This window comes from Arachis hypogaea, chromosome 6, assembly GCF_003086295.3.
Source record: "Arachis hypogaea cultivar Tifrunner chromosome 6, arahy.Tifrunner.gnm2.J5K5, whole genome shotgun sequence".
Classification (NCBI taxonomy): Eukaryota; Viridiplantae; Streptophyta; class Magnoliopsida; order Fabales; family Fabaceae; genus Arachis; species Arachis hypogaea.
Genome location: NC_092041.1, coordinates 30,434,504 through 30,443,603, shown reverse-complemented (window position 1 = coordinate 30,443,603; position 9,100 = coordinate 30,434,504). Strand labels below are relative to the sequence as shown.

The window sequence follows — 9,100 nt, the reverse complement described above, 5'->3', positions numbered from 1 at the left end:
AACGCCAGTAAGTCCTTCCTCCAGGGTGTGATTTTTCTTTTGCTGTTTTTGATTCTGTTTTTAATTTTAGTATTTTTTCGTGACTCTACATGATCATGAACCTAATAAAACACAAAATAACAATAAAATAAAAATAAAATTAGATAAATAAAAATTGGGTTGCCTCCCAACAAGCGCTTCTTTAATGTCAATAGCTTGACAGTGGGCTCTCTTGGAGCCACAAAGGTGATTAGGTCAATGTTGTGAACTCCCAACACCAAACTTAGAGTTTGGATATGGGGGTTCAACACCAAACTTAGAGTTTGGTTGTGGCCTCCTAACACCAAATTTAGAGTTTGATTGTGGGGGCTCTGTTTGACTCTGTACTGAGAGAAGCTCTGCATGCTTTCTCTCCAGTGTTACAGAGGGATGGCCGTGTGCCTTAAACACAAGGTAGTCCCCATTCAATTGAAGGACTAATTCTCCTCTGTTAACATCAATCACAGCACTTGCTGTGGCTAGGAAAGGTCTTCCAAGGATGATGCATTCATCCTCTTCCTTCCTAGTATCTAAGATTATGAAATCAGCAGGGATGTAAAGGCCTTCAACCTTTACTAACACGTCCTCTACTAATCCATAAGCTTGTCTTACTGACTTGTCTGCCAATTGTAATGAGAATAAGGCAGGCTGTACCTTAATGATCCCTAGTTTCTCCATTACAGAGAGTGGCATAAGATTTATGCCTGACCCCCAGGTCACACAGAGCTTTGTTAAAGGTCATAGTGCCTATGGTACAGGGTATTGAGAATTTGCCAGGATCTTATCTCTTTTGAGGTAAAGTTTTCTGAATCCATGTATCTAGTTCACTAATGAGCAAGGGAGGTTTACTTTCCCAAGTCTCATTACCAAACAACTTGGCATTCAGCTTCATGATGGCTCCTAGATATTGAGCAACTTGCTTTCCAGTTACATCTTCATCCTCTTCTGAGGAAGAATAGTTTTCGGAGCTCATGAATGGCAGAAGGAGATTTAGTGGAATCTCTATGGTCTCTATATGAGCCTCAGATTCCTTTAGGTCCTCAATAGGGAACTCCTTCTTGTTTGAGAGATGCCCCAGGAGGTCTTTCTCACTAGGATTTTTGTCCTTCTCCTCCCTTGTGCGTTTGGCAATATTGATTACATCAATGGCCTTGCACTCTCCTTTTGGATTCTCTTCTGTATTGCTTGGGAGAATACTGGGAGGAGTTTCAATGATTTTCTTACTCAGCTGGACCACTTGTGCCTCCAAATTTCTAATGGAGGATCTTGTTTCACTCATGAAACTTAAAGTGGCCTTAGACAGATCAGAGACTATGTTTGATAGGTTAGAGGGGCTCTGTTCAGAATTCTCTGTCTGTTGCTGAGAAGATGATGGAAAAAGCTTGTTATTGCTTAGCCTGTTTCTTCCACTATTATTAAAACCTTGTTGAGGCTTTTGTTGATCCTTCCGTGAGAAATTTGGATGATTTCTCCATGATGAATTATAGGTGTTCCCATAAGGTTCACCCATGTAATTTACCTCTGTTATTGCAGGGTTCTCAGGATCATAAGCTTCTTCAGAAGCTGCCTCTTTAGTACTGTTGGATGCATTTTGCCATTCATTCAGACTTTGAGAGATCATGTTGACTTACTGAGTCAACACTTTGTTCTGAGCCAATATGGCATTCATAGCATCAATTTCAAGAACTCCCTTCCTCTGAGGCATCCCATTATTCACGGAATTCCTCTCAGAAGTGTACATGAATTGGTTATTTGCAACCATGTCAATAAGTTCTTGAGCTTCTGCAGGCGTTTTCTTTAAGTGAATGGATCCACCTGTAGAATGGTCCAATGACATTTTGGAAAACTCAGATAGACCATAATAGAATATATCTAATATGGTCCATTCTGAAAACATGTCAGAAGGACACTTTTTGGTCATCTGCTTGTATCTTTCCCAAGCTTCATAGAGGGATTCACCATCTTTTTGTTTAAAGGTCTGAACATCCACTCTAAGCTTGCTCAGCTTTTGAGGAGGAAAGAATTTATCCAAGAAAGCTGTGACCAGCTTATCCCAGGAGTCCAGGCTATCTTTAGGTTGTGAGTCCAACCATGTTCTAGCTCTGTCTCTTACAGCAAAAGGGAAAAGCATGAGCATGTAGACTTCAGGATCTACTCCATTTGTCTTAACAGTCTCATAAATCTGTAAGAACTCAGTTAAAAAACTGATAAGGATCTTCAGATGGAAGTTCATGAAACTTGCAGTTCTGTTGCATCAAAGCAACTAATTGAGGTTTCAGCTCAAAATTGTTTGCTCCAATGGCAGGAATTGAGATGCTTCTTCCATCAAACTTGGACGTTGGTTTAGTGAAATCACCAAGCATCCTCCTTGCATTATTGTTGTTGGGTTCGGCTGCCATCTCCTTCTCTTGCTCAAAAATTTCAGAAAGGTTGCCTCTGGATTGTTGTAATTTAGCTTCTCTTAGTTTCCTTTTCAGAGTCCTTTCAGGTTCTGGATCAGCTTCAACAAAGATGCCTTTTTCCTTATTCCTGCTCATATAAAAGAGAAGGGAAAAAGAAAAAGGAAGAGGAATCCTATATATCTGGACAAAGAGGATCCTTATTATTAGTAGAAGAAGAAAGGAATAAGAGTGGAGAAGCCAATCACAAGGGTGAGGATAGAGGCAGTGATTGGAGATGAAGAGAGGTGAAGAGAAGTGTTAGTGAATAAATAAATAAATAGAAGAAGAGAAGAGAGGGAGAATTCGAAAATAATTTTGAAAAAGTAGTTAATGATTTTCGAAAATTAAAGATAAGATATAATTGAAATTAAAATTTAAAACAATTAAAAAGAATTTTTGAAAAAGAGATGAGATATTTTTGAAAATTAAAGAGGGAAAAGTAGTTAGGTGGTTTTGAAAAAGATAAGAAACAAACAAAAAGTCAAATAGTTAGTTGAAAAAGATATTAAAATCAAATTTGAAAGATAAGAAGATAAGAAGTTAGATAAGATATTTTGAAATCAAATTTTTGAAAAAGATAAAATTTTGAAAAAGATATGATAAAAAGATAAGATAAGAAGATATGATAAAAAGATAGGATTGAAAAAGATTTAATTTTTAAAATTAAAATTAATTACTAACAAGAAATTAAAAGATATGGTTCTAGAATTTAAAGATTGAACCTTTCTTAACAAGAAAGTAACAAACTTCAAATTTTTGAATCAATCATATTAATTGTTAGCATAATTTCGAAAATTAAGATAAAATTAAGAAAAAGATTTTTTTGAAAAACATTTTAAAGAATTTTCGAAAATTAATAAGAAAAATGAAAAATATTTAATTTTTGAAAAAGTTTTAAAAAGATAAGATTTTTTTTTAAAATTGAAAATTCGACTTGACTTGTAAGAAACAACTAATTTTAAAAATTTTTGACCAAGTCAACTCAAATTTTCGAAAATTTGGAGAGAAATAAGGAAAATATATTTTTTTATTTTTAAATTTTTAATGATGAGAGAGAAAAACACAATTATTACCCAAAACATGAAAATTTTGGATCAAAACCAATTATGCATGCAAGAACACTATGAATGTTAAGATGAACACCAAGAACACTTTGAAAATCATGATGAACATCAAGAACATATTTTTGAAAAATTTTTGATGCAAAGAAAACATGCAAGACACCAAACTTAGAATTCTTTAATGCATGGACACTATGAATGCAATAATGCATATGAAAAACAACATACAACACAAAACAAGAAAACATCAAGATCAAACAAGAAGACTTGTCAAGAACAACTTGAAGATCATGAAGAACACCATGAGTGCATGAATTTTTGAAAAATGCAAGAAAATTTTTTTAAAGCATGCAATTGACACCAAACTTAAAAATTGACTCAAAACTCAAACAAGAAACACAAAATATTTTTGATTTTTATGATTTTTTTGTATTTTTATTATTTTTATTATTTTTTTTCGAAAATTATATTTTCGAAAAACGAAAATAAAGAAAAAAATTTTGAAAACTTTTTTGAATGGAAAATAAAAAGAAAATTACCTAATCTGAGCAATAAGATGAACCGTCAGTTGTCCATACTCGAGCGATCCCCGGCAACGGCGCCAAAAACTTGGTGGACGAAATTGTGATCATCAATAATGGCTCTTTGGTATGTGCATCTATTGACTCAGCACTTTCTTTCCACAACTTCGTTCAACTAACCAGCAAGTGTACTGGGTCGTCCAAGTAATAAACCTTACGTGAGTAAGGGTCGATCCCACAGAGATTGTTGGTCTGAAGCAAGCTATGGTCACCTTGTAAATCTCAGTCAGGCGGATAATAATTGATTATGGAATTTCGAAAATCAAATAATAGTAAAAAAACATAAAATAAAGATAAAGTTACTCATGTAATTCAATGGTGGGAATTTCAGATAGGTATATGGAGATGCTATGTTCCTTCTGAATCTCTGTTTCCTACTGCATTCATTCAATCCTTCTTATTCCTTTCCATGGTAAGCTGTATGTAAGGCATCACCGTTGTCAATGGCTACATCCCATCCTCTCAGTGAAAAAGGTCCAAATGCTCTGTCACAGCACGGCTAATCATCTGTCGGTTCTCAATCAAGTTGGAATAGAATCCAGTGATTCTTTTACGTCTGTCACTAACGCCCAGCCTTCAGGAGTTTGAAGCTCGTCACAGTTATTCAATCCCAGAATCCTACTCGGAATACCACAGACAAGGTTAGATTTTCTGGATTCCCATGAATGCCGCCATCAATTCTAGCTTATACCACGAAGATTCTGATTAAGGAATCCAATAGATATGCGCCCGGTCTAAGGTAGAACAGAAGTGGTTGTCAATCACGCGTTCATAAGTGAGAATGATGATGAGTGTCATGGATCATCACATTCATCATGTTGAAGTGCAACAAATATCTTAGAATAAGAATAAATCGAATTGGATAGAAGATAGTAGTAATTGCATTGAAACTTGAGGTACAGCAGAGCTCCACACCCTTAATCTTTGGAGTGTAGAAACTCCACCGTTGAAAATACATAAGTGATCAAGGTTCAGGTATGGCCGAATGACCAGCCCCCAAAACAAAAACCAAGATGTCAAAATCCAAATATGGAACCCCGATATCTAATAGACTAGTAAAAAGTTCTATTTATACTAAACTAGCTACTAGGGTTTACAGAGGTAAGTAATTGATGCATAAATCCACTTCCGGGGCCCACTTGGTGTGTGCTTGGACTAAGCTTGATCTATCCACGAGCTAAGGCATCTCTTGGAGTTGAACGCCAAGATCTAACGTGTTTTGGGCGTTCAACTCTGGTTCGTGACGTGTTTCTGGCGTTTGACTCTAGAATGTTGCATGGAACTGGCGTTGAGCGCCAGTTTACGTCGTCAAATTCCAAATAAAGTATGGACTATTATATATTTCTGGAAAGCTCTGGATGTCTAATTTCCAACACCGTTAAGAGTGCGCCATTTGGAGTTCTGTAGCTCCAGAAAATCCATTTCGAGTGCGGGGAGGTCTGATTCCAACAACATCAGCAGTCCTTTGTCAGCCTCCTATCAGAGTTTTGCTCAGGTCCCTCAATTTCAGCCAGAAAATATCTGAAATCACAAAAAAGCACACAAACTCATAGTAAAGTCCAGAAATGTGAATTTAGCATAAAAACTAATGAAAACATCCCTAAAAGTAACTAGATCATACTAAAAAGTACCTAAAAACAATGCCAAAAAGCGTATAAATTATCCGCTCATCAATAAGTTAGTTATCTTATCTTTATCTTATCTTTTGTCGAGGTCAGCTTTATCTTTCATTGAACCACCCTTATCTCTATAGGCTTGGGCTGCCTTTGGATCGGGGTCGTATTCCTTGAGTTGGGCCCTTCTTTGGGCTTTCATGTCGATTTGGCCGAGTTCTTTACGAAGAAGTCAGTCCGCTTGACCTAAAGAGGTCGGTCGCTTTGCTACTGAACATCCCGGCTCGGACAAATTGACCCAGGGTATGAACAGTACCAAAACTCAAATTGGGTGCAAAACGAGCTTTCAATCACAATCCCAGTTAACAAGAATCTCCAACAAGCATCAACACTTACCAACAAGCTCCAATATTAAATCTAATACCACACATTTTATATAAATCAAAACCTAATGCTCACAATTAATCATTTTACTAGGATTCTTGAGAATATTACCTCATTCACTGAAATTTGGGCTAGAACCCAACATTTCCTCACTAAGGAGTAGCACCTAAACAACCAAAACACAAGGTTTTCTCAAAATCATCACTCATCAAACTCGAATTTCTTAGGGCAGCAGAAAGGAAGGGAAATTTCGAAAAAATTACCACAAAGCTTATATAGAAGTGACAGACTCAGCAAGAGCTTCGCGTAGCTACCGACGGCACGCGAATCGGAGCACCGTAGCTCAAGATATGAGCTTGAGAAGTTCTATGTGAATCGTGACAATGGGGGTTTCTTCCTTCTTCCCCTTTCAGCTGTGGGGTGTTGTGTTTAAGTGTGTTGTTGCTGAATGGGTTCACTTATGAACCTATATATACGTTGGGCTTGGGCCTAACTTGGGTCTAGTCTAACCCATTAGCGGTTTTAACCCGTTTGGCCCAACTTTGGGTCAAACCTTTAAAATTAACGCCCGGTTTTTGACTTCTAATATTTTTCCAACGTTTTTGACTGTTTTCACTTTTTCTCGCACAGTACCGGACAAACTTGAACTGGTTCAACGAGTTCGGCTGTCGGTTTGCGGTTTTCTCAGTTTTTCACAAAAAAAATACATTTTTTTACTCAGAAAAACCTACTGAGTCCAAAAATCACATTTAAATCCCTTACTTATCCTTCTAAATTCTCGGAATCTAATTTGGGCAATATTAATTATTTAATTAAACGGTTAATTAGTCGCGGTTTTTACATTATACCCCCAAATAAGAAAATTTTCCCTCAAAATTTAGTGACTACCTGAGAATAGCTCGGAATAATCCTTCCGCATCTCGGACTCTAGCTCCCAAGTATGCTCTTCAACTCCTGCTCACTCCCAAGCTACTTTAACCAACGAAACTTCTGTTCCGCGTAGCTTCTTCACACTGGTGTCGTCAATTTGCACCGGCATTACTTGAAAAGTCAAGTTCTCCCTCAACTCGACCGACTCAGGCTCTAGCACGTAAGCCGTATCCGCTGTGTACTTACGGAGCTGTGACACGTGGAATACGTCATGCAAGTTGGACATGTGAGGCGGTAAAGTAACTTGATATGCCACCGGTCCGAATTGCCTCAGTATCTCAAACAGTCCTATATACCTCGAATTCAACTTCTTTGTTTTTATTGCTCTTCCAATCTCGGTTGTCGGTGTAACCCTCAAAAAATACAGGCTCTCCCACTTCAAACTCCGATAGTTTCTGTCTCTGATCTGTATAACTTTTCTGTCGGCTCTACACAGTCAAAATCCTTGCACGAATCTTCTTAATGTTCTCAGTAGTCTCTGCTACCAAATCAAGATCCAAAACACTTGCTTCATTGGTTTCATACCAACAAAGTCGAGATTGGCACTTCCGTCCATACAAAGCCTCATACGGAGCCATCCCAATGCTCGCATGAAAGCTATTGTTGTACGAGAACTCCACCAACAGCATGTAACGATCCCAACTTCTAGGTTGATCCAATACACATGCCCTCAACATATCTTCCAATGTCAGAATAGTCCTTTTTGACTGTCCATCCGTTTGTGGATGATACGCAGTGCTGAAACACAGCTTCGTACCGAAAGCCCTTTGAAAAGCTCCCCAAAACCATTATGTGAATCGGGGATCACGGTCCGATACTATGCTCGATGGCACACCGTGCAATCTCACGATCTCCTTGATGTACATTCTTGCTAACTTCTCCATAGAATAGTTCACTCGAATTGGCAGAAAATGAGCGGATTTGGTTAAGCAATTCACGATCACCCAAACCGCATCAAATCCTGACCTAGTCCTACGCAAACTGGTCACAAAGTCCATCGTGATTCCTTCCCTCTTCCACTGAGGAATCACAAGTGGTTGTAGTATTCCTGACAGTTTTTGATGCTCTATCTTCACCTTATGACACGTCAGGTACTTGGATACCACTGTAGCTACATCACCTTTCATCCTAGGCCACCGGAACATCTTCTTTAAGTCATAATACATCTTTGTACTTCCGGGATAAACAGAAAACCTACTATTGTGAGCTTCCGACAGCAAGTCTTGCCTCAAACTCCTGACATCCAGTATACAAATTCTCCCTTTATATCTCCACAATTCTTCATCATCCCTAGTGAATTCTCCATGCCTTTTCTTGCCAACTTGTTGAAATAATTGCTGAAGCTTTTGCTCGCCTTGCTGAGCGTATCTCTGATTTAAACGTGCTTGAAATCTGTAACTGGTTCAATCGGCCACTTCACCAATATCTAACTTAAGATCCACAAACTTATCTACTAACTCCTCTTCCTTGATTCTCATCCAAGCTATCGTTAAGGATTTTCGACTCAACGCGTCCCCCACAACATTCGCCTTTCCAGGATGATAACTCAGTCCAAAATCATAATCCTTCAGCAACTCCATCCATCTCCTCTGATGCATATTAAGCTCTTTCTGATCAAAGATGTACTTGAGACTCTTATGATCAGAAAAGACGCTAAACCTCACTCCGTACAAGTGGTGTCTCCAAATCTTCAATGCAAACACAATCGCCACTAATTCCATGTCATGGGTTGGTTAATTTACCTCATGCGGTCTTAGCTGACGCGATGCGTAAGCCACCACGTTCAGGTGTTGCATCAACACGCAACCCAAACCTTTTAAGAAAGCATCACAGTATACCTCAAATGATTCATGCGGTTCTTACATGTTTCACCCACCTTCTTTTCTTCTCTTTTTTCCATTTCTTTTCTTCTTCTCTCTTCTCATATTTTCTTTCCCTCCTTCGACCATCATCCAACATTACCAATCACCATCTATCACCATATCTATTAGTTAGTTAGTTAGTTGGTTTAATTTTTTTAAGTGTTGGGTTATTCATCTTGTTCGCTATTTATTGCTGCTGATTACTGATAA

General features: G+C 38.0%; 1 non-coding gene across 1 annotated transcript; it reads left to right on the top strand.

Moving 5' to 3' along the window:
* The first annotated feature begins 1,913 nt into the window (after positions 1 to 1,913).
* LOC112699753 (small nucleolar RNA R71) lies at positions 1,914 to 2,017 on the top strand. Its single transcript, XR_003152693.1, has one exon. It is a non-coding gene; the product is annotated as a small nucleolar RNA R71 (small nucleolar RNA).
* Positions 2,018 to 9,100: the final 7,083 nt, after the last annotated feature.